Below are 22,777 nucleotides of genomic sequence, written 5' to 3'. Positions count from 1 at the left end.
GGGCATGATATTTACTCCCACGTGCACGCAGACTGTCTCTCGCTGTATGTTTCATGAGAAAATATAGTTCTGAATTCCACCAATGTTCACTTGTTAGGAGGCTTCCAATTTATAGCGCAGACCCCCGAGGCAAACCTAATCTCAAAGTGAAGGGAAATCTTCTATCATATCAAGTGAAATTACTGTGAGCTTTTCTCAGCCTTTTCCGATAAGATACCGATCAGCCAAATAGATTGGCTTTCCATTATCAGCCGGGAGATCTTGGAAGGCATTGGGTAGATAATTTGCTAATGTTTCCTGTGACCTCCCCAGATTTAATTATGTCTTTGGCTACATGTCAACTCAATCCTTCTGTTTACCAGGGAGCAAGCACTCAAAGAGCCATTAATATTCACTGCAACAGAAACTGTCTTTTCACATATTTCTCTGCAGCATTTACAGACTCAAAGGAGAGTGGTTTCCATGCTTCTTGAAGGGTATGGATTGAGCTGGCTGAGTGCTTTACAGACCTTGTGGGTGTTCGGCGAAGAATTGATAGAGCCAGAGCAAAGAGGAGAAACAGGAAGAGAACAGAACACGGGGACAGGGGAATAATAAAATATAATTTAGAAAGTTGGAAACCACCTTTAGCTGCTTCAGATGTTGTAGAAAACTAGGCTACTGAAGTCCAATCCACATTTCAGGGAATAACAGTAACCCGCTCTCATATCCTGCATTTGAAGTAAGGTTCAATTATGCTTGGTTAATGAACCAAATGCAATGAGCTGCTTTGATGTGGGAATTTACAGAAATGAATGTGCTACAATAATTTCAGTAATAGAGTTGTCTTTTCTCATTAAAGCAGTTGCTTAATTCTGTTCATGTTTTTTTTTATCATAAATACACAACAGCACTCCATAAACAAAGAGGTTAGCTGTTTTGCTCACAAACAGTTTACTTGTTATTAAATATCTAAACATGTACTCAAAGAAATCTAGGGTTGATGTGTTTTGTAATGTTAAGTCAGCTTTAATGTGAAATGAAGTCAATATTATATACACCACAAGAACATTTTGAATTAGATCAGTAATTTGTGTTAACACAACAGTGACCTGTTATTATTTTGAATTGCAGATGGAGTTGAAGCAGTTTGGCCCAAACAGGGAAAGAATGTCCTATCCTGAGTAGAGCATGTTCTCTACTCCTGTGCCCACACAAACTCTACATCTAAGCAAATCAACCTTGATTATAACAAGAACATCCCTTGTGGAAACATTTGCAAGTCAGTCAGATCCTTCAAAGAGGACTTGAATTCCCACTGGCCCCAAAATGAAAAAGCAAGTATTGTTCTCTGAGCACATTATGTGCAGCATTGTAACAAAACTTATCAAAATGGCCTTACAATAACTGCATGACAGCTCACATTCAGCTGACTTGTACAACACAGCAAGGAAAAGGAACGCTACCCGAAGAGAAATGAGGGCAGCTGCCATTTCATCCTGCAATCATATATTTTAAAACCATGCTCAAATTTTCATTTAGCCCAGCGCCACCCCCTCCTTCTAGACTTATTAAATCAGCTGGAAGCAGTGCGGCTCTGTCACACACAGTATAGTACGCCATCCCCCCTCCTATTACCAGGTGCAGCCCTGTGATTTAAAGCTTTGATTCTGTTCAAATGACAACAAAGGTGAGCCCAGAGCTGACGCTCCTAATTCATCATTCCCTGCTTGATAAGAGTGGGATTAATGCTTTAAATGCGACGGTTGCAGGCAATCATCCATTTTAAAGCTGGCTCCCTAGAGGATGCAGCTAAAGGGGAAACACCTGAAACACAGGGTGGGGAGAGGGCACATTAGAGGGATATGCTGAGCTCTATGAGGCCTCTTTATGAAGCCTGAGATGGTTTCAGGCCTCCTCCTTGCTACCAGAAGCCTGCCCTGTGGCCTTGGACTGCATCCCGGGAGCAGATGGTAGCAGGACCCGGGGTAAAGTTTTGACCTAAATGCTTGAATTTTTTAATTCAAAATTGAGAAAGCCCCAGAACATCTTTCCTCAAAATCCAATCTCATATCTTCCCTGCTGCCAGGACCACCACAGGGTCTGGGCTTTGAGACCGAGCCCTTTCACTGTTTTGGATCTGTGTGCAAAATACCACCATATTTGGTACACATTTTCTAGACTTAATAGCTTATTATGTATTCACTGCATGCTTAATTTAACATCTGCTGACTCCTCCACCCCTGCTCTTTGCCCCCTAACTTAAGCAAATGCATGGGAGTTGGAATGAAAATGATCATTATCCACATGTGTCTAGAGTCTAGAGTCTAGAGTGAGCCCTATCACAGCTGTTTGTCCCTGTAGATCTCTCCTTTAATATGCTCCGAATGATCTCCAAACCAAACCACTCAGGATGAGAAGGGGACTGTTGATCCTGACAGTTAGATGAGGGGAAACCTGCCATTGTTTCTCACCTGTAACCCCCTTCTTCCACTTTTTGTGAAAACTAAACCACATTCATAGGAAAGTCTAGCTGGGGCTGCCTTCACCAATCAAATCTGCCGCTCTTCTGTATGTGCAATACAGTGTGGCATTATCTCCTAAAAATGATTTACAGATTGAGGAAACTATAATGGGGAAGTGGTCTCTCTGTCCCCTATGTTGTATGTAACCTTTTACCTTGAACCTGAAGACGGATAATCATGACAGAGGGTGCAGAGGTGGGAAAGAATTTGATCTTTAGTATCTTAAAGAAATTGTGTTGTTCTGTGGTTATTTACTTTTCATTTTAAAATAAGAGAATATAACACAGGGATGTGCTCAGTGCTTGATCCTGATGAATATGGAATGTAAGGATTTCTTCTCTGAGACCAGCCAAATGCAAAAAGACACCGCTGAGGCTGAATACATTTGAATAAATGTATTGAATACATTTGGATTCAAAACTCAGAATCTTTATATCAAGCTCAATTCAAATGACATTAAATGTTGCTGACTTAGAGTAATCACACCATGATTTTCAACTGCTGTAAGCCAAGTCTATCATCCTATGAAATGATGACACACATATTAAATGCATCTAACTACATAAATAACATCAATATCTCAATATTATACCTTTACATGATCACTTCAGGGGTCAGATGTCTGTTTGCTGTACTGTTGACCATTTGATGTGACTGTCAGAGAGAAGACAAGAGAGTGCAGGTGTCTGGTCAACACAGGGGCTCAGAGTTTGGACTTAAGAGTTACTGATTCATTTTTTTTTTTAATGCTGCATGAAAGATACACTTTGTTCAGCCCGCTGACATCTTTCAGGTTGCAAGCAGTGGCATTTCGGGTTGGCAGATTATCTTGAAGGAAGATAAGAGGAGTCAGACTCTGAAGATGAGTCACAGACTTTACACAGTTTTTTGTGTGTGACTGGCCTGTGAGAAATCGTGACCTTAGATAACTGTGATAGTTGATGATCATTTTTACTCATGTCATCTGAGCTCAGTTGTAATTTAGGAGAAAGTCTGTACCTCTGCCTGATGATCTAAAATGTTAATTCACAAGCATTCACAACATCACAGTCGCCTGTGATCACTTTATTAACATTTACTGAGCGTATTTTTGAATCATAACTTTCTTTCTTAATAAGACCAAACATGTGAAAGCTGCAGCATGTTGGTGTGTGTTTGCGTATTAAGAATTAAGTCTAGGAACAACCTACATAATGGCTGTGCTCCTAATCTGGGCTCTAGGCCAGAGTAAGGTGCTGCAGGCCGGAACTCTATGAGCTGTGATGTTTCATTATTATCCCCCTTTAGCTACATCGACAACGCAGTAGGCTGCTTTAATTACTCTCCATCAGTAGGGGAGTCAAAGCCACTTCAGAGACACACTCTAATCCCCCCTCCCTTCTTTTTCTCTGCAGGGCACTCATTGTCTCCTAAATATCATTTCCCTGAGCTCTATGCACACTATTGGATTAAAATGTGGAAGTTTTGCTGAAGGGGGTGAGGGGGTGGGGGGTGGGGGTTGGCATTTGGGTATTTGAGCTTAGCCCGAGGACCAGGCTGTCTCTGGTTACAGCATTTTAGTTGCATCTGCTCTGCAGCCCACAGAGAAGACACTGAACTCACGTTGCCGTTACTCATTTAGCCAAACAGACACAGATTATGGCCTTTTGTGCACAAATAGTCATTATTATGAAGCTCTTCACATTTTAACCTCAGCACTGTAGCTATACAGTTTCAATTTTGAGCAACAATTATTACTCTCTTTCCCTTAGTTTGACCATTATGGTTATTACTGCTTTATAAGATTTTATGCACTAATATAAATACAAAGATGTACAGATGTACTTAAGCGGAAGCTCGATGAATTGCAGTTTATAACACTTCCGCATGGACTTCATATTTTGAGACCGGAGGTTGCCGCTTGGTCATTTGTGTTTGCACTGCAATATTGCAAAAAGAGCCAAAGTGCAAACCATTACGAAGCTGTCCTCAAGTCATCACGTCACAGTCAAATTCTCCCACTGCCTAGGTTAACAAATGCCATGCATACTGTTTGGGCTTTGTATAGTAGGAAGCAGCTTTATCGGTTTAAAAAGTGATCCAGTAATCTGGCGATTTTCACCCCAATGTGTCAGTCAGTGGTTGTCTTTTTATAAAAGCTGTTGAAACGTAGAAGGTGTCCTCCAAAATGCATCTTAGTTTATCTTTTTATTATTATGTCAAAATATACTCATCAGATATGTGAGGCATTGGAACTCCTCGCAGTGTATCGCAAGAAAGGCCAAGAAATTCAGACAACAGTAAACATATGGACAGGTATGAGAACAGCGTGGTTTAAGCAGAGGTTCCAGTCATGAGAAAAATTCCCAGCATTTGACAAGCTGGACAAAATTCTCTGAATTAAGCCTGTTGTTGAACCATGCTGTGAAGTCCTGTGATGTTGCTACGCCTAGCGCCAGCTCTTCTGCTGATGTCGAAGGTGAGTACAACTGTCAGTTGTAATCAAAATTGTCTAGCTATGTTATTATATCTGTAACTTCTAGCGTACTATTACTAGTTTGATGAGTAAGCAGCGGTTTGTTTAAGTTGCTGGGTTGATAGTGTTCTCATTCAAACCTACAGGGTTCGATTGGAAGCAAGCCAAGAACTCTTTCAGGCGATCTTGGCCCGTTTGTTTTGTTCTGAACCAGAATGCGATTGCTGTATTCACATATGTCCAAATGACCTGGCCAATGAGGGGAACACCTCCAATTTCTGGAGAGCGTCTCACTTAGCTATTCGTTCCAATCAGGGCAGAATCCTTTTGAGAAATCGTTCATTCCATGTGTTAAAGGGGGTATAGAGGTGATTATGCTTTCAACCTTACTGAACAGGTATTAGTGGATGTTTAGAGACCGTCACCATCAATCACATCAAAGCATTAAATGAGGGTGGCGATTAAGCTCTGTCAACTTAGTGGCCAAATTGGTTTTCTCCAGCTTCCATAAGAAAAACTTGTGGAAAAAGAAAAATATAACAAAATCAGAAGCAGCCTTTTAGAGCAACTTACAAACACATCTTTAAAAAACAGTGATTGTTACACAACTGGAGATAATTGTCTTGTTAAGAAAAGTGTGACTGTAGCAAAGTATCTCCAGGGATAACAAAAGACTCGACACTGCTACAGCTGTTGTGACTGATTCACTGTGCAGTGAGCAGCACTGAAACAAGTACGCACTCATGCCATTGTCATCTATTCTGCAGGAAAAAAGAGACGTCCTCTCAGTGAAATGACTTACAGGGAGTGTCTCTCCACAGAAGACAGGGATTTCAGTGTTGACTAAACCAGTTCAGAGGGGACAGCCAGTATTGTCTCCTTTTACTGCCCATGATAAAGCAGTATTAGAATTCCCACTTCCTGCTCCTGTGTGCATGCCAAGGCTCTTTGTTAGGTTGAATGCAGAGCCTATTCATCTCTGATCGCACAACAGAACACAGTAATAACACAGTCAGGAGTTTTGACTGATGTCAGTGAGGCACAGGGCTTCTGTAAGCAGGAACCAGAGTTGCTACAGAGTCTACCCCCCCTTCACCTTCTCCATATTATTGTGTTGACCACCCTGGGGCCCACTGACCTCTGTGTGGCCCCACTCCAACTCCAATGCTGCTGGCTCTTTTACAGACTCAGACCCAACAATAACAGCCTGGCTTTTTAATACCACACCCAGGTTAACCCTTTGGCCTTCTGAGGCAAAAGGAGACCGGGTTGATGTATCTTCAAACTGTTTGTCCACAGCTGATGATGTGGAATAATAATAGTAGAACTCCTTGTCTGAAATTTCAGCAAATTCAGTTTTTCTTTGGTAGAGCTGATTGCAACCTACAAAAAAGACATTAGAGCTGCCCCAATTTCCTCCTAATATCTTCGGCTGTGCATTGCACTCTACTTTGCTTTGTTGCAGAAATATGATGGCATGGCAGTATGGCAGCAGATGTTGTGAGCATCAAACAATGCAGAATGGGTTAGGGGCTGTCATTACATGGGAACTAGGTCACCATTCAAGCCTACTCGCCTGCATTGACTGTTTCGAGTGACTATTGATTTTCTGACTAAAGCAATGACTTCATTAATATCACTGTTAGTCTGCCATCTGACACAAATGGCTAGCTTGGCTGCTGGGCCAGACAATAATTCAAGTGGATATGAATCAGAGATTGGACGAATTAAACATAGCACATTTCCCAGGAAATGTGCATCACACATTGTAAGATTGGAAGGTGTTCTAGGGCCCCTCCACTCGGCCGCGTTTAAATGAAATCACCAGAGAAAAGAAAGTCAATGTTAAGTCTGCCTCGGCACGCACAAAACATAAACAGACATTACCCACAAATTCTCCATTCACCGTTCAATTTAAACCTAATCTGTGAAAGATGAGAGAAAAATCAACAGATCGCTTTTCAGCAGGTTTTTCAAAACAAAAACAACAATGAAAGAAGGATTATTTTCACTTTAATCCGGGGGCACCAGCTTAGCTAAAACAAAAGCACGAGCATGGGAACGCATGGAGAAATGAGAAGGCTCGCTCAAACCCAGCTCTCCAGCAAACCACAAAAGCAGAACAATGAGTGTTATGGTGAGTGTGTGTGCAAGTGGACGGGAGAAAGAGAAATGGGATTTGAGATCTATATTAAACTGCAAATAGCTTTTAAAGATTAGTGACGGGCAGAAGGAGGTGACAGCAATGGGACATGTGAAAAGTGGATTGCCCCTCCCTGCTGTGACTATTTTGATAGCGGGAGCGTTGACAAGCATCGACTTGAATGTGAGAGGGAAACGTGCGCTGAAAAGCCCTTGACAAGTTTCTTTTAGGCATGTACGGATCTTTTAGTGACTGAAAAGAACACAAATCAGGATTACGTATTACACAGCCACATTCAAACAGCTGGCATTAGGAGCGCTGAAGTGTCTGGCAAGATACTGTTCTTCAAGGATGTGCCTCTCTCTCTCTCTGCTGTAATTACCAAGATCTCAGCTTTTAGGAGACTATTTCTTATAAAGGCATGCAATCATGACCAGAAAACTGATGTCTGCGAAATCCTAAATGTTACACTGACCACTAACTGAGAGAAATTCCTCTAAATTCAACTTTGTGGAACTGTTATTTGGCTCTTTTTTATTCAGTTAATGAAGATATCCAAATATTCATCCACGCACATGCAGCTCTCCTTGCTGTGAGTGCGTGAGAGTACGTGCTGTTCACTGCACTTTTTTAAACAGATCACCATGGTCATCGCAGGCTATGGCGTTCCTCTGTTTTCAGAGAAGTGTCTCACTCTGCAGCATTTGTCAGGATTAGACAGGAGTAATCCCCAACCAAACTCCAGAGGATGTAATTTGGAGATATGCGCTGGAACCAAAAACTGTGTCGGCTTACTCCCACAAACCCCATCTTTCACCCCATCTGAGGCATCCAACTCCTTTTCCCCAGCCCAAAGACATGTTCGATATTTTGAAATGGTACAAAATGTTAAAAACAGGCAAAAAAAAGGAGAAGAAGTGGAGCTGCCAAGTGCCCTTCAACTCACTTTCTCCTCCTGCTTCTAGACAAACTCTCCTCCAGGCAGGTGGGGTGCTCATGATGTCAGGCCCCATCACTGATATCCGCTCTAATATCCCCCAACACTCGGCTGTCGCATCACCACCCACCGTTAAGTCATCGCTTGTGCCCGACACAGGGACACAGGGGCTGATCTGTGTGCTCTGGCCCACTCCCAGCCCCTGTGCCTTTATCACACCCCAACCTCTCCTGTGACAGACAGGACTGATCTCCCCTGCAGCAACCCTCCACCCTGCCAGTAAAAGGACAGCAGTGGAAAAAGCCCCCCAGGGCCCACTGAGGATGGACTCATGAATCAAACATGCGCCCGAAGCTTCCTTCTTATCACCGAGGTCAGCCCGGGCATTAATACGCCATGGCTCCAGGGAGCTACCTACTGTGACCTCCCCCAGCTTCCCCTGAACAGAAGGGCACAGTCCTCAGGAGCCGGTCCAGCGAGAAAGGGCCTCCCTCCACCACAGTCACTTCACATTACATCCACACATTAAGGGAGGGGGCGAGAGAGGAAGATAGAGATGAGAGGGAACCAAAAGAGGTGCAGAAATGAAGCAGGAAAGATCAAATAGACAAAGAAGGGGAATAAAAGAAAAACAATATATTCCTCTGTGCAATGCTAGGCAGAGAGTAACACGTGGGTAAAATCGACTGTGTATACAGACCCTTTCAAACACCACCAATCTTCATTGGCCAGACGGGGTGTGATATATGTGACTGTCTGCCAGCGTAAATTAGGCAGTCCAGCCCGCTGTGTGGTAAAGCATGACGGGGCCGGACAGTGCACTAACTCAGGCGGCCTGGTGCCACGCTCACCAGCTTCTCCCTGCTTTGCCGTGCCATAAATCACTGGCCAGGGGAAATGAATCGCTGTCCGTCCGAGCTGGATGCACCAGCTGGCACCGCCATCACCTGACCAGCAGGAGCTCATGCCGACACTGGAGCAGCTGAAATCAAGAAAAATGAGGCATGGAGGCAGACGGAGCCATACCCCTGCACTCTCTCATTAGTCTCCTCTGGGCTTCCTCCACACTGAGCTCGTCTGAAGTGAAAGGGCACACAAAATATATTTCAGAGTGTCACCTGAGGGGAGGGGGGAGAAAAGGGGAAAGGAATGATCACCCCTGGTCTCCTCACAGATCTATGTAGAGCTGAACTGGCAGGCAGCATTATAGCTGAGGGAGACAGCAGGAGGGAGAGCAGCTCGAGGGAACAGTGTGGGGGGACAGCTTTGTGTTCGCTCTTATTTAATGGAGTTATTTTACTGAAAGTAATGACTCAACCCTATTGGGACTTCCACTCTGCATTCAGATGTAGTTATCGGAAAAACATGTTGATGAATAGATTTTCACTTTTCAATATTGCTGAGTTGCTGGTGGAGAGCCCACTTATATGCTGACCGCTGCGATTATGAGAAGCTGTGTGGGCGTCAGAACTGAGGCACTCATCAGGAAAATGGGTTGAAATTACATCAATAGAGTCACATAGAGAGTTGGAGAGATCTAAAATAATATACACTTGATCTCCTACTATGGACATAAGGCTACTGTTTACCACTGATGTCCTGGATTATGGATTCAAAACACTTCTGGCTTCTACATCACGTTAGAGAAAGCAGCAACTTTTCCGAGGGAGGGCAATCAAAGTCAGAGATGGAAACATTTACATTATGGAAATAGGGCAGTGTAAATGAACAGATGCAGGCTAGATTGACATTAAATTGAGGCCTGTGGTACAACACTGGGCTGCTGTGAATGATTGGCAAGGCCAATTTCCTGTGAACCCCCACAGCAGTTTTAGCCTAATTTCATTGGTCCTGTGGAGCAGCAAGTCTATCACTGTCTCAGATACAGAGGATTAGCTCCTCTTTCCTGCTCAGATGAATTTGCCTGTCATGGTGTGCTGATAAATGGCAGGAAGGGGCTGAGGAAATGTGCTGTGGGCTCATTGGAAGTGGCAAGGTGAAGGCTGGCCTGGCAGCCTGCCCTGGACCCGAACCTCACTGTGGTCGTGACCCCCCCACAGATGTCCAGGTGTACGTTCATGTGTCGGCAGCCAGCTCATCATTCTGCTGGTCAGTCGGTAATAGACCACAGCATCATTCTGACATCTGTTTTGACAAGGAATCAGATTCTATCAACGTGTCTCAAGGTCCCAGGATATATCAGACAGTGTCCACTGCTTCTCCTCCATCCATGTGAAAAGGGTATGTGTAAAGGTCAGGTGTAGTTTTAGCGCCTACCTTTAGCTTAAAAGCAATACTGTTGTTTTCATGCTGGATAACAATCAATGAAGAGTAAGCTTGGTTAAATTCAGTCTTTATAAAAACAGAAGAAGGAATATGGAAACAATCAACGCGTTACTAAATCAAGCACAGTTCTATGTAGAAGTACAAATTATTTTTCAATCTGGAAACTGATCATACCATCTGACAACATATGCCTCTGGGAGCAATGGCCAAATTCACAGCATTTCCGCTGTAGCTGGTAGTTAGCACAAGGCTTCCTTTTCTGTTGCATTGTTGATAGCTAAATTAGCAACGGTGTGTTCAGATCAAATGCAAAGCACCCCTCTAGCAAAATCTACAAAGTAGACAGCATAAATTCTTGATTCAATTAATCTACTGGAAGAACATCGTCTGTTTCTGGCAAGTCTCAGTTTCACTGTAAATAGTAAGTTATATAAAGTTACATAGAGGCTACACTCTGGCTAACTTCAGAGGTGCAACCTGCAAAATTGCATAATATATATATATATATATATATATATATATATATATATATATATATATATATATATATGTATTAAATTAACAGGTCTTTAGAATGACATAACACCATCCTGATGCAGGTTTTTTAAAAGTAAAAATGCAAGCTTTGTCAGGTCTGTCCTCAAGATGAAGAAAACAAGAATCCAGGTATACAAACACCAATTGGTTTTAGCAACACAGTGTCAAGCAGTTGTGCACTTGTTCGCTCACACAAGTTGGAATTTTTGGTCCAGAATGGATTGTAAGATTACTGCACTTGCATGCGAATATATGTTAATCGAGATAAATAAATCATGGTGAGATTACTGCAGATAGGGGGTGCCATTACGGTGGATGGTATTCTGCCTGCTTTTGCTCTTCATACGGACTGTTTTTCCTGCAGACACAAATGGAGACCAGAATACTTTCTCATACTAAAACCCGACCCTCATTTAAAGATTTCATATTTTTATGTAGAATCTGTTAACAGATTAGTTTTTTTGTCCAACCAGTCCCATCATGCCTCTTGTGTCTATTGTGCCTTTTCTTTGCAGCTGTGACTGTCACCACCTTCCACCCGAACCCGACCCTCACCATAGCTCCTCCATCTCAACTGTAATCATGTCCCCATGCAAATTCTGAGCACTGAGAGCTTTATGTTGGCCTCTTTGGGACTTCAGTCCCAGCTGCCTCAGCCCTCAAGTTGACCACCCAGGGGAGGAAGAAGAGGAGGAAGTCATTACTGCTATCACAGTCAGGCACAATCCCTACGCTGCCAGACAGCCCCTCCAACCCATAAAGTCCTTGACGACTTCACTAAAACATCCAATTTCAGTCGGACCCCATTTATAATGACGAATAGAAATCAATCACTCCAACCTCTACACACTCCTCCTGAATCAGTCTGCTTATTTGACTGCCAAAAATGGCACAGAGGAAAAAAAGGGCTCTTTTTCCCCCCTAACGCTGGTATCCTATCCACATCTCCGGGATATTCATAATTCATCATCTTCGATTCCTGACATCTGCCACTGATTGTGCCGACGGGGTTGGCTGGAATTAGCCACTCCTGGGAGCGGTGTTAATGTGCTGGTGGGCCAGCACATGCACTCTGGCTGGGGAGGGGTGGTGGGTGGGGTGGAGGATAGAGGCCGGAGCGGCAGGAGCCTTTCACACTCCTAATGTGTAATTAGGAGCCATTTTGGAGCGCTGCCTTCCTCCACTGAAATTAGCTGCCTTTTATTAATCAGGCAGACCAGTTCAATGGCACGATGGGTCTCCCTATAATCTAACACAAAATGTTGCTCTTAATTACAGAGGGGGAGAGACAGCACAGAGAGGGGCTGCAGCTCATGCATGATCCACCAATGTTCAATTTGTGAAATGCAGAAAGCAGGAAAATTGAACATCTATTGAGCATAACAATCCACACGCTGTGCTAAAAATAATAGCTCATATTTTGTCAATCATTCTTCCAACCTGAGCATTACAGCCTACATTTGCCATGCTTTACATATATATCATACCACAGCATGCAGAGAGCACAACTCTCACAGCTACAGCCCATGAATACATTTGCATTAGCAGAATGTCAGCTCCACTTGAATGAGAGATCATACATATTATGTGATTACAAGCACTGGTCCTCCTTTGGAGAGTTAAGTGCTGTGACCCTGACTGCGCTCATCAGAGCTGATGCCCTCATGACTACAGATGAGGACTAAATACTTCAGTGTTCATCCACAGTGGCTGAGATATTTTTTTTATTATCTAATGGAAAAAATCACGAGTACATGAGAGGCAGTGCAGGCAGAGAAAAGTAATCACTGGATTCCTGATGTAACACATGACTGGTAAGGACAGGACGCTTTGATATGTGTCCAGCAAGTGTTGAATCTTCCTCTGCTTAAAACACAAATCAATGACTGTCTGTTTAAACGTTAGAGTGATATGAATACATTATCACTTGCTGGAAAATTGATACACTTAACTGCAAATACATAGCAGTGGAATTAGCTCAGAGGAGTATTGAATTTGGTATTTAAATGTATGTAATGTGTCCATTTTAAAGTATAACATCTATATAAAAACAACTAAAAGCAAGTCAACTTATGTAGTATATTTTGTTGAACTATGTACTAATATTATACTTTTTTTCAGCAATAATGTTCAAACACAAAGGAATATGTATTTTTTTCCCAAGGTGAGGGTGCAATTTTTTTTATTTCCCCTGTCATCAGGGGAGAGAATGCTATGCTATTTTTTTCTAACGCAACGGTTAAGAAGATATTAAGATTACGAGTTTTTGCCCAAATAAGGACATGACCCTTTACATCTCACTCTGCCTGGTTGAGTTCCACATTTCCAATATGGCTGCCGCCATCGATTGGCTTCAAAATAGCGCTCAGGAACAGATGGGTGAGGTCACGGATACTACGTTCATATTTTATACAGTCTATGTTTTATACAAATAGTGATGACAACAACACACTCAACTCATTTACTGTATGAAGATTTCCATATAGTCTATGGCTGAAGTCTTCTCCCCACTGCCCCTTGTGGACACATGGTGGACCTGCAGCACAATTTTACGCAGACGATATCACAATGAGGATGTGCTTCAACTTTTTTTTTTTTGATACAAAAAAAACTTGCAGTGTTCACATTAGTCCCGTGACTGCCGCCAACACTCAACTGATAGCTGAGCAGAAGGAATGTAGTCTTTCACTGGTTACACGAGAACCCATCATGCACTGTATTTTGTGAGTCACAGCAGGCCTCTGGTTTAAACTGGAATCTGATGAGACCTCCTTTTTGGGTTAAATTTGACAGTTCTACTTTCTTTGTTTACTCTTTATGAACCTGGTAATTTTTCCTTTGAGATGCAGCTGTTAAGAAAAAAAAACAATCTCAGAGAGAATTTTGTTCATTGCTGTATAGTGCCATTGCCATACTGGATGCATTCAAAACATTCAAATAAATGCCTACCCCAGTTTAAGTTAAACATTTACTCTCATCATATTCATTATGCTTTCTTGCTTTAAAAATGAAGAAATGAGTTGTTGATGAAAGTTACTGCAATCAGATTTCCTAATATTAATATATAGACTGAGAGGATTATTTGTGTTTTATCTGTGCACAATAATCAGAGAACACAATCTTGTTGCAATCCTCCAAATTGATTGACATCCTTCTTGAGTAACTCTCCTGTGTGTGCTGCTTCCAAAGGAGGTTTGTGTCCTTCTTTCATTTCTATTTAAAGAATAGCAGTCACAGATTTGTTGGCTAATCAAAGACTTGATTTATTTCTCAACTCCTTAAAATTGCTTCCTCCACCGTATTATCATTCTGTAAGTGAATGCAATCATGCAAAATGGCCACTTTCACATTTCTAGTGTTTAACAAAGCCAAATGCATATTTATGAATATTATAGTGCCAGCTATCACTATAATCCTCCGGGAAAATGCATGAAATAAACATGACAAATCTTTAAAATGGCTACTTGACTAAAGTTTCTCTGACGACTGAGGACCCTACATGCTGATAAACAAACAACCCTCACACAGAGAGGACGCATCACATACAGTGATGAAGACCCACTCTTATCGCTTAATGGCCCTGGAGCAGGACAATCACAACACTGATGTCATCTCTCATTGAAAGGCCAAATCTGCTTTAGCGCTCGACATTTAGCAGTCTGTATGGGAAGATAGCCTGCCACTCAAGCCTTATTGATGAAGTCCAGAACAAAAATAAAAGTCTGATCTGGGGTCAGTGAGTGAAGGTCCAGGCCAATCTCTGCTCTGTTTGAAAGTGTGTCCAGTGAACCAGCAGCTGTAACAAAGTGCTTGCACAGGCATGAACAGCAGTTCTGAGAAATGGGGAAATGTCAACACAATTTATGGATATGCATGGACTGAAGGCTACACTGTGACTGAAGTACACAACATCAAAACACATCTGAATACAAACAGGGAGCCAGAATGATTTCACTTTAGGAAAGACTTGTTTTCCATATCAAATAAAACGATCAAATAAGTAACTAAACAAAATCAAACTTGTACTTTTTAGTATGGCATAAAGGCATAAGCCAACATTTGGGTAAAACAAAAGTCCAACTTTCTTTTTTCTAAATCTAATGACTTTAAGGATGTGATATTAAGTTAAACTATTAACCCAATAGGATTATTTTCACAATGTGAATGTAAAACCCCAATTCCACAAGAGTTAAGATGGTTTTGAAATCTTTTAAAGCGTGTATTTAGTTGAAAATAGTGCAACGACTACATATCAAATGTTAAAACGGAAAAAAATGTATAGTTTATGATAAATATACGTTCATTTTAAATGCAATGCCATTAACACGTTTCAAAGAGTTGACAAAGGCACATCTAAACACTGAAAAAGTTTTGTAATACTAAAAAAAAACACATGAAGGAAAATCTTCCAACTAATTACATTAATTTGTTTGTATTAATCAAGTTTTAAAATGGCACTCCAGAGAGGCCAAGTCTCTCATGGGGGAAGAGGTTCACCCATCTGTGAGAGAAAATATTTTACCTAGTTCAGAATAATGAATAAAAAACAACATTTTATTAAGCATCCCAACTTTTAAGGATTTGGGGTTGTAGATCACATCATGGTAACAGAATCAAAGAGGTGAAACACGGTCAGCTCCAGTGGAACAAATATTCAAACATTCAATTAAGTACAAGAAGCAACCGGATTTCGTAAACACTCCATCACTAGTTGAAGTTCTGTATTAAATGTCCAATTAGCTCGTAAGTAACATCGGCAAGATTTAGACTAAAGTGTCAAAAGGTAAAAGTACAAAAAAAGTGACCACAAATGTGTGTTTCACTGATTCTGCCACTCATTGTGTTTGAGTGTGATGAACATTTTTGTGTAACTGTTTACAACATTTCTCCAAACTTCCTAACTTCCAGATAAATCATTCTCATGAAAAGAAAAAAAAAGATAATACTCATTTTCAAACAGCATACTAATACTTTCACCTAGTAAACGCTCTGAAATCAATACCTGGTTGAATAACCCTGATTTTTACTTACAGCTTTCATGTGTCTTTGCACACTCTTCACCAGTCTTTCACAATCCGTTATGTCACTCTGGACTCAAACATTCAAGCAGCTTGGCTTTGCAGTAGCTTCAGTAACTTACTTACTTTGGTCTATAGTTGCTTCATCTTGTGTGTTAAGTGTTAACAAATACACTGCTGATTACAACTGTGAAAATTACTTTAATAGAGTAAAGTATTCTAAATCAATGACTAAATCATCTCATCTACTCATTGTATGCTCAGTTTATTCAAATCTCCTTCTGTAGCTTATTAAGACCAATCTCTTGAAATGGGTTAATGTCCTACTTCCTCATTCCTTTTAAAAAGATCAGCCTTCAGACTAATGGCAGAAGTAGCAGAGGAGCAGTTGGACTGTTATAATTAGCATTCAGAGTGAAAGCAGGATCATGTGACCGTTGGCAGAGTTTCTAAGTTCTGGCCCAATGGACAGAGAGTAAACTCCACAGGGGGGTCCCCAGGGAGCCAGACACGCTGGGTTTGAGAGGGGTTATTGGACTGTGCCGTCTCTCTGACTGTGAGCCACTGGGGACCGCTGCAGAGGTGCCTGATGGTGCACTGAAGCCTGAGTGTGACACCTGGGCTGTCTGTCACGGCCACAAACACACACAATGTGACACTTGACAGGATAGGAGTTGAGGCTGCAACAGCACAAGTCAAGACCCGGCTGACAGTAAGGATGAGAGGCGTGCAGTTCAACTCAATAATTTCCCCGACACACTTAAGTCCGGGCCTGTTTGTCTCCTTCCTCTTTTCTCTTGCAGTGTTCATGCCCCTTTAAATGAATCAGGGTCCTGAGGAGGCTGAACCCATCAATTAGAGCCGTCTGATGAGCCTGTGTGTGTATTAATCAACACTGTGACAGGCTGAAAAGAGACAGGATGAAGGGCTGCAGTGCCAGAGCTTTAAAAGGAGCTCTGACGAACAGGCTCTTAAGACGCATTTCCCAGTCTACATTGCTAAACTAAACTGATATCCAATTATGCTTCCTACATCGACAAGCTAACAGAGCAGCAGTGAGCAGTGCAGGCTTGCAGTGTCAGAATTGGCCAGGCGCGAGGCTGAGAAACCCAGGACCTTGAAGGAGATGTCACAAGGAGGCCGGAGTCAGCCGCTTGAGTGAGCGATGGTCCACACGCTTGCCTGAAAGCATGACATTGCCGAAGGGGGAAAAACACCATTTTATCATTCAGTGCGATTCGCACCCTCTCTGCCTGTCAAACATGCCATATGTCCCCGTCACAGGTCGTCTTGCTGGCTTATCGAGTGTGACAGGGCTATTCACACACTGCTCCCAATCAGACACCATCTCCTGCAGAAAAAAATCTCCACTATAGCACAGTGACAGGCTGTCAGGCAGAGGGCACCAACCTCCACAGGGCCTCGACTGAGAGTCTGCCCATCTGGGGGAGGGGGGCAAAGGCCAGGGGTTACGATGGGAAACACAACACGGGCCTACACACATCCACACACCTCGAGCACACTCGTACTGTTGACACTTCCATCGTCATTCAACTAGCAACATGGCTGAGCTCAAATGTAGTGGTATCAAAGCCACAAACATAGGCTTTGATCAAAAGTGTTAAAAAGCTTTTTAGTAAGTTAGAAATCAAGCCTGTTCATGTTGAATATTTGACCTCAGTTAGTCTGCTCCTTTCTGTGTAAAAGGCTGACTTTAAATGCTCTGTGAAACACATTTGACTTGACCTTTCAATGGATGCTGTAGATCACTGCGACTGTGAAACAGGTTATTTGCCTGACAGGAAACCAAAATGGTATGTAAACCTCATTGGGGACTTTTAACTACATCCTGGTCACGGGCCTATTTCCCTAACCACCAGACCATACAAGGTCCATATGTGTAGTGCCAATATGAGTCAGGACAACCAGAGGTCAGTGAAATCCATATGTAGGCCGCACAATCTCAGAGCTTTGAGGAGGAAGATTTTCTTCCCTCGGTGCACTTCTGGAGTCTGCAAATGTTTACTTTGATGCCAGAGCATCTCAGCGGTACTTAGCCACTTGGCTCCAAACACAATAACACTGCAGATGCTGAATATATTTACTAAGTGAGCAATCAGTTGCAAAGTGGGCTGAAAATTACACTTATCCCCCCTGTGATGATATGCGTAAAGAAATAAGTCAGAGAGCAGTAGCCGGAGCAGGGTGGCATTGGGGGGAGAAGTGTTATCACCTGATCTGTCTTATCTTTAAAAAGCGAAGGTTTGTGTCACCTCAACTCTTCAGTAGAAGAGATAGAAATCCTCCTGGCACATTTTTATATGAGAGATTTCTGTGAAATGATTGCTAATCTATGCAAAAAAGCAATCAGTAACTCATTCATAATGCATGAGCAACGAGATACCAATTTTGCAACGCTTTCGGATTATTAGATGTTATCATGAATGCAGCAGATGAAATATGAACACTCCTACCTGTCCCGTTGTAATTACATGACTGCAGCGGCCGAGAGAGATATACTGGAAGAGAATTTAAAGAAAGACACATACAGAGACAGACAGACAAGCACTAGAACATCCATTTCTATCTAGCTGCAGATCGCTCTAGATAGGAATATTTGTTTCTAACAGCTTTATGTTTCCATTTGTGCCATGATTTATCAACCTAAAAGCTGTGGTTTTAAGTACATCTGGCTGACATTTTAATGGTCCATCAATCAAAGCGTGTCACGTGATAACAGTTGGAGATCATCCTCCTCCCCAAGCCTCTGAGGGTGAAAAAAACTGAATCCAATAAATTGGCTGCAATCCCAGGGAAATGATGAGAACCTATTTCTAATTCAGAGCAAGTTCAATGTATGAATGTTAGATAAGCTGCCGCTCAAATTAATGCAAAACAAAATTCATGTCGGATATTTTTGTTCTGTAAAGACCCAATAACGCACTGCATTTATTTATGTGCCTGTTTCTGAACTGCAGTTTAAAGCCTGACAAAAACAGTTAGAATTCCTGTTTGGATTACAGGCTTCAGATTAATGCAATGTATTATCAAATAATAATGTTTTTCATGGTTATAATCTTTCAAATATCTCCTATTTGATACCAAATAAAAAAGGAATATGCTCCTCTTAAAAAATACAACAGTTTTAACAAACACATTCAGTTCTTAAGTTATGAACTTTGACCTTTCAAGTCTGATCAGGCTGTTTCAAACAAAGCTTCATATTCAGAACGTAGCTCAGCTCTTTCTGTTGAAACAAAAAAAAACACAAAAGGCAGACTTTTTTACTTTAGTCCTAACGTGTCTGGATTGCACCTGGAAGCCTTGTGAAAAGAGCTGACAGATTTCATACTTTTACATTCTGGGCAACTTCGACACAAGGGATTTGCTCTTAAAACGGAGCACAGCCAGGATGAAGGGTGGTATAAAAATCAATGAGGCTTTTCAAAGGCAACAAGAAAAAGCAGCGCCTTAGCCTGCAATTAAACAAGAGCGCTTCTGGCACTGAGGAATGACAGAGTGTGTTGCCGGTGCCCTCGACTTCACACAATCAATTACAGGATCGATAGAATGACATGATACAATTCCATGATGGAAAATGGGACGTGGACCGGGAGCTGCTCTGTGTCATGTGTTTCACATGTTTACAATAATACAGCTCAGGCAGGGCTACACACGGTGGGCCCATTTTATAAACATGAGGAGGCACAGTTGTAGACCAAACAGATGCCTCCAGGTGGAAACCTCAGTTGAAATGTTTTGTCTAGAGGGAGAGAGCAAAGACAAGGTTACAGATCTGGGGGTAGGGAGCTCGAAAAAAGGGTCGCAAGTTAACCCTATAGCCTTATGAGGTGATTAATAGGGCTGTAAAACAGAAAATACATGCCATGATGTCAATTTGTCAGATTGTCATTCCCCCAGTCAGATCCATTTGAATATTTTACTAGTTACCAGATGGATTCCTTTAAACTAAATTCATAGTCCACAGGGGACTGATCAGAATAAAACCATCGTCATTTTTTCTAGCAACATCATGAGGTCAACTTTGTTCGTTTGATGAAATGTCACACAGATTCTGGAAGAGTCATATCATTTTCATTTTATTTTCAGGTTAAAACACAACAGCTTTTCTCTCAAAACACCTGTAGAAAATGTTTTGTTTGTGTTGATTTTAGCCCCCCGTTGAAAAAGCCATACCTCTCACATCTTATGGTTGTATCCTATACATGTTAACCCTTCTGTTATGTTCGTTTCTCTGGAACAGCAACAATGTTACTGGGTCAATTTGACACGGGGCATATTCAATTATCCAAAAGTGTCAGAACCCCAAAAAATCCCAATACACATTTTTTTAAATCCAATTTTAACTCCAGTACTAACCATGTAAATCAAGATTTAGTCCATTGGTGTTCTTTAATTCTCACAGATCATGGTTCAATGAGGATAACTCGCTTGTTTTTCATTAAAATTCATGTTAAAACTTTTTAATGTACATTGGAAAACCCTAAATATAAATACAATAGTTTTACATGACATGGATTTTTGTTTCTTTTATTTTACATTTTGAATTTTTGTTGAAATATTAACACAACACCTCTTCTGTCACATGCTGCCCAGATTCGTATGCTGCATTTAGCTGGTTTGGAAGGCATATATTGCTTAGAATAGACTTTTAAAAGGGTCAATTTGACCCGCAACATAATCAGAGGGTTAAAGTAGTGTTCTGACAAAAAAAAATCTCATCATGCTTTCTTCTGACAATGAAATGTTTCACTCATAAATATTGTCATTGGAAAAAGTAAGTTTTCTCCAGCATGTTGTCAACTGTCTGGTCTAACACCAACCCCCTCACCGTATTCAAGGCATTAAAAATTACAAGAAATACATTACCCATCTTGTTGCTGATGGTCTCGTTTTCTTCTGTACATCAATGAAAAAGCATCACTGTTGATTTCAGCCTGTTTCATAACAAGCCAAAAACCCTTCAAAGGAGCTTTAAATTCCTTGTAGCGCCACCCTCAGGTAAAGAAATTCAGTTTGTGCCCAAATACCCGCAAAATTAGAGACACTTTCATCAGCATCTGCTGTTTTTGTGTTTTGCGATAAATAGTGATTGCTAATGCTCTTAACTTTATCAGCATGTCAAAATTGTAATACTACACCTTAGCATAATGATATAAGCATTAGGCTACAAACAAGTAACTAGCATTTTTCTTTTCATTTGCTTGTGAGTGAATAATTAACAATTTCATTGAGGTGTTCATTTCAACTCTTTCTTTGTTTAATCAGCAGAAAAAAATCCTGTGAACTCTACCAGCAAGGTGTTAAATGAGTCCAATAATTATATTTTTCTCCCCAAAACTATATCTTTCAACTTGTTTGACATCAACCTTGCACCCTGCTGCCTTAATTGGACCCCTGCTGCTAACACCACCCAGCCCCCCCCCCCCCTCCAATTGTACTGAAAGGGCAAACACCCCCAAGAGGATCATAGAGTCCATGATGATTGAGAGGAGCTCATGATGTTGATGTTGGCTCTGTCAGTTTGCCCGTAAGAGTGCTGGAAGAGGATGCTCCCACAAATCTTCCCTGCTGAGGACAATTACACATCCCCCTTTTGACACAGATACCATGACATATATTATACCACACACAAGTCAATAACAAGCGACAACATATTGTGATGCAGAGGCCCCTGTATGTAAATGCTAATGCTCTCCGTAGGAAGTCATACACTGAATCCCTGTTAGTAAAACTAGAGGCCAACAGCAAGACGGTATCTTGTCAGTCAGGTCTAATTCTGTATTCAAACTTAATGGCTCCTGACAAGCATTTCACCAGTCCACTGAGAGACCAGAGGGAATGTGCCACAGTGAGCATGACCACTCAGCAAATTCACATTTAACATTTCATTCCTTCTGCCTGGGCTAAATGAATTATACATCCTTGATTCTCTCACATTGATCCATCCGGACAAAACTCCCTAAACATTGAATGTTAAATGATTTGTACATATTCGTCCTCGCTGCCGGGACAGCACACTGTTTCCATCGTGTCTCTCTGATTCTGACATTCTCCCTCTATCCTTGACCCCCTTTCTTCACTCCCTCTGTTATCTGAAATAATCTCAGGGCCTCTTTAGATTCTATTCATCAGAGCAGAAAGAAGCAGGCGCTGACATTGATAAAAAAAAAATACCATCTGTGCCTCGCAGGGGTAAAAGGAGTGAGAGAGAAGGAGACAGAAAAGAAAGAGGGGCTTCAAATGGAACAGGCTCTGTTGTCTCCCTCTTGTCCCCCCTCGTCAATGCCATTTCAATTGAAAAGCGCAGTGGTAATTAAATTCCAGCAGGGGTTAGGGGCAACTGTGCAGCACACTGACGGGGGGCTGCCCTGACATAAAGATGACACAATTCAAGAGGACAGAGGGGGCCAGGCGGAAAAGGAGGGAGGGTGACAAATGTTGTTTATTCACATACACTGCCAGATTTGTGCTCCTCAATCTTCATGACATTTAAAAAATAGAAAATGAAATGGATATTCAGACTCAACTGAATCCCACCATGACCTTTTCCCCAAATCAGGGATATTCTAAACAGATCCGTCTTCTGCATCTGCAGCATGTGCAGAATATTTTGTAATGCTCAGGCAGGATGAGCAATTAGGTGGAGTTGAATTTGGGAAAAGCTGATGTGTGTGTGTTCTTATGTGTGCATATGTGTCAGCACAAATGTGTGACTCATGGAAAGGCGCTGGTTGTTGTTGATTCACATTATAGTGGCGCTAATCCAGAGGCTCCAGAGAGGCCACACACTCCTGCTGTCCCGCTCTACCCATCCTCTGTTAGCAAAACAACACAGCCGGTTTGTCTAGAACTGCACAAACCAATGCATGTGGC

The sequence above is a fragment of the Notolabrus celidotus genome, chromosome 9 (assembly GCF_009762535.1).
Source record: "Notolabrus celidotus isolate fNotCel1 chromosome 9, fNotCel1.pri, whole genome shotgun sequence".
Classification (NCBI taxonomy): Eukaryota; Metazoa; Chordata; class Actinopteri; order Labriformes; family Labridae; genus Notolabrus; species Notolabrus celidotus.
Note: the sequence above shows the minus strand (reverse complement) of the source record.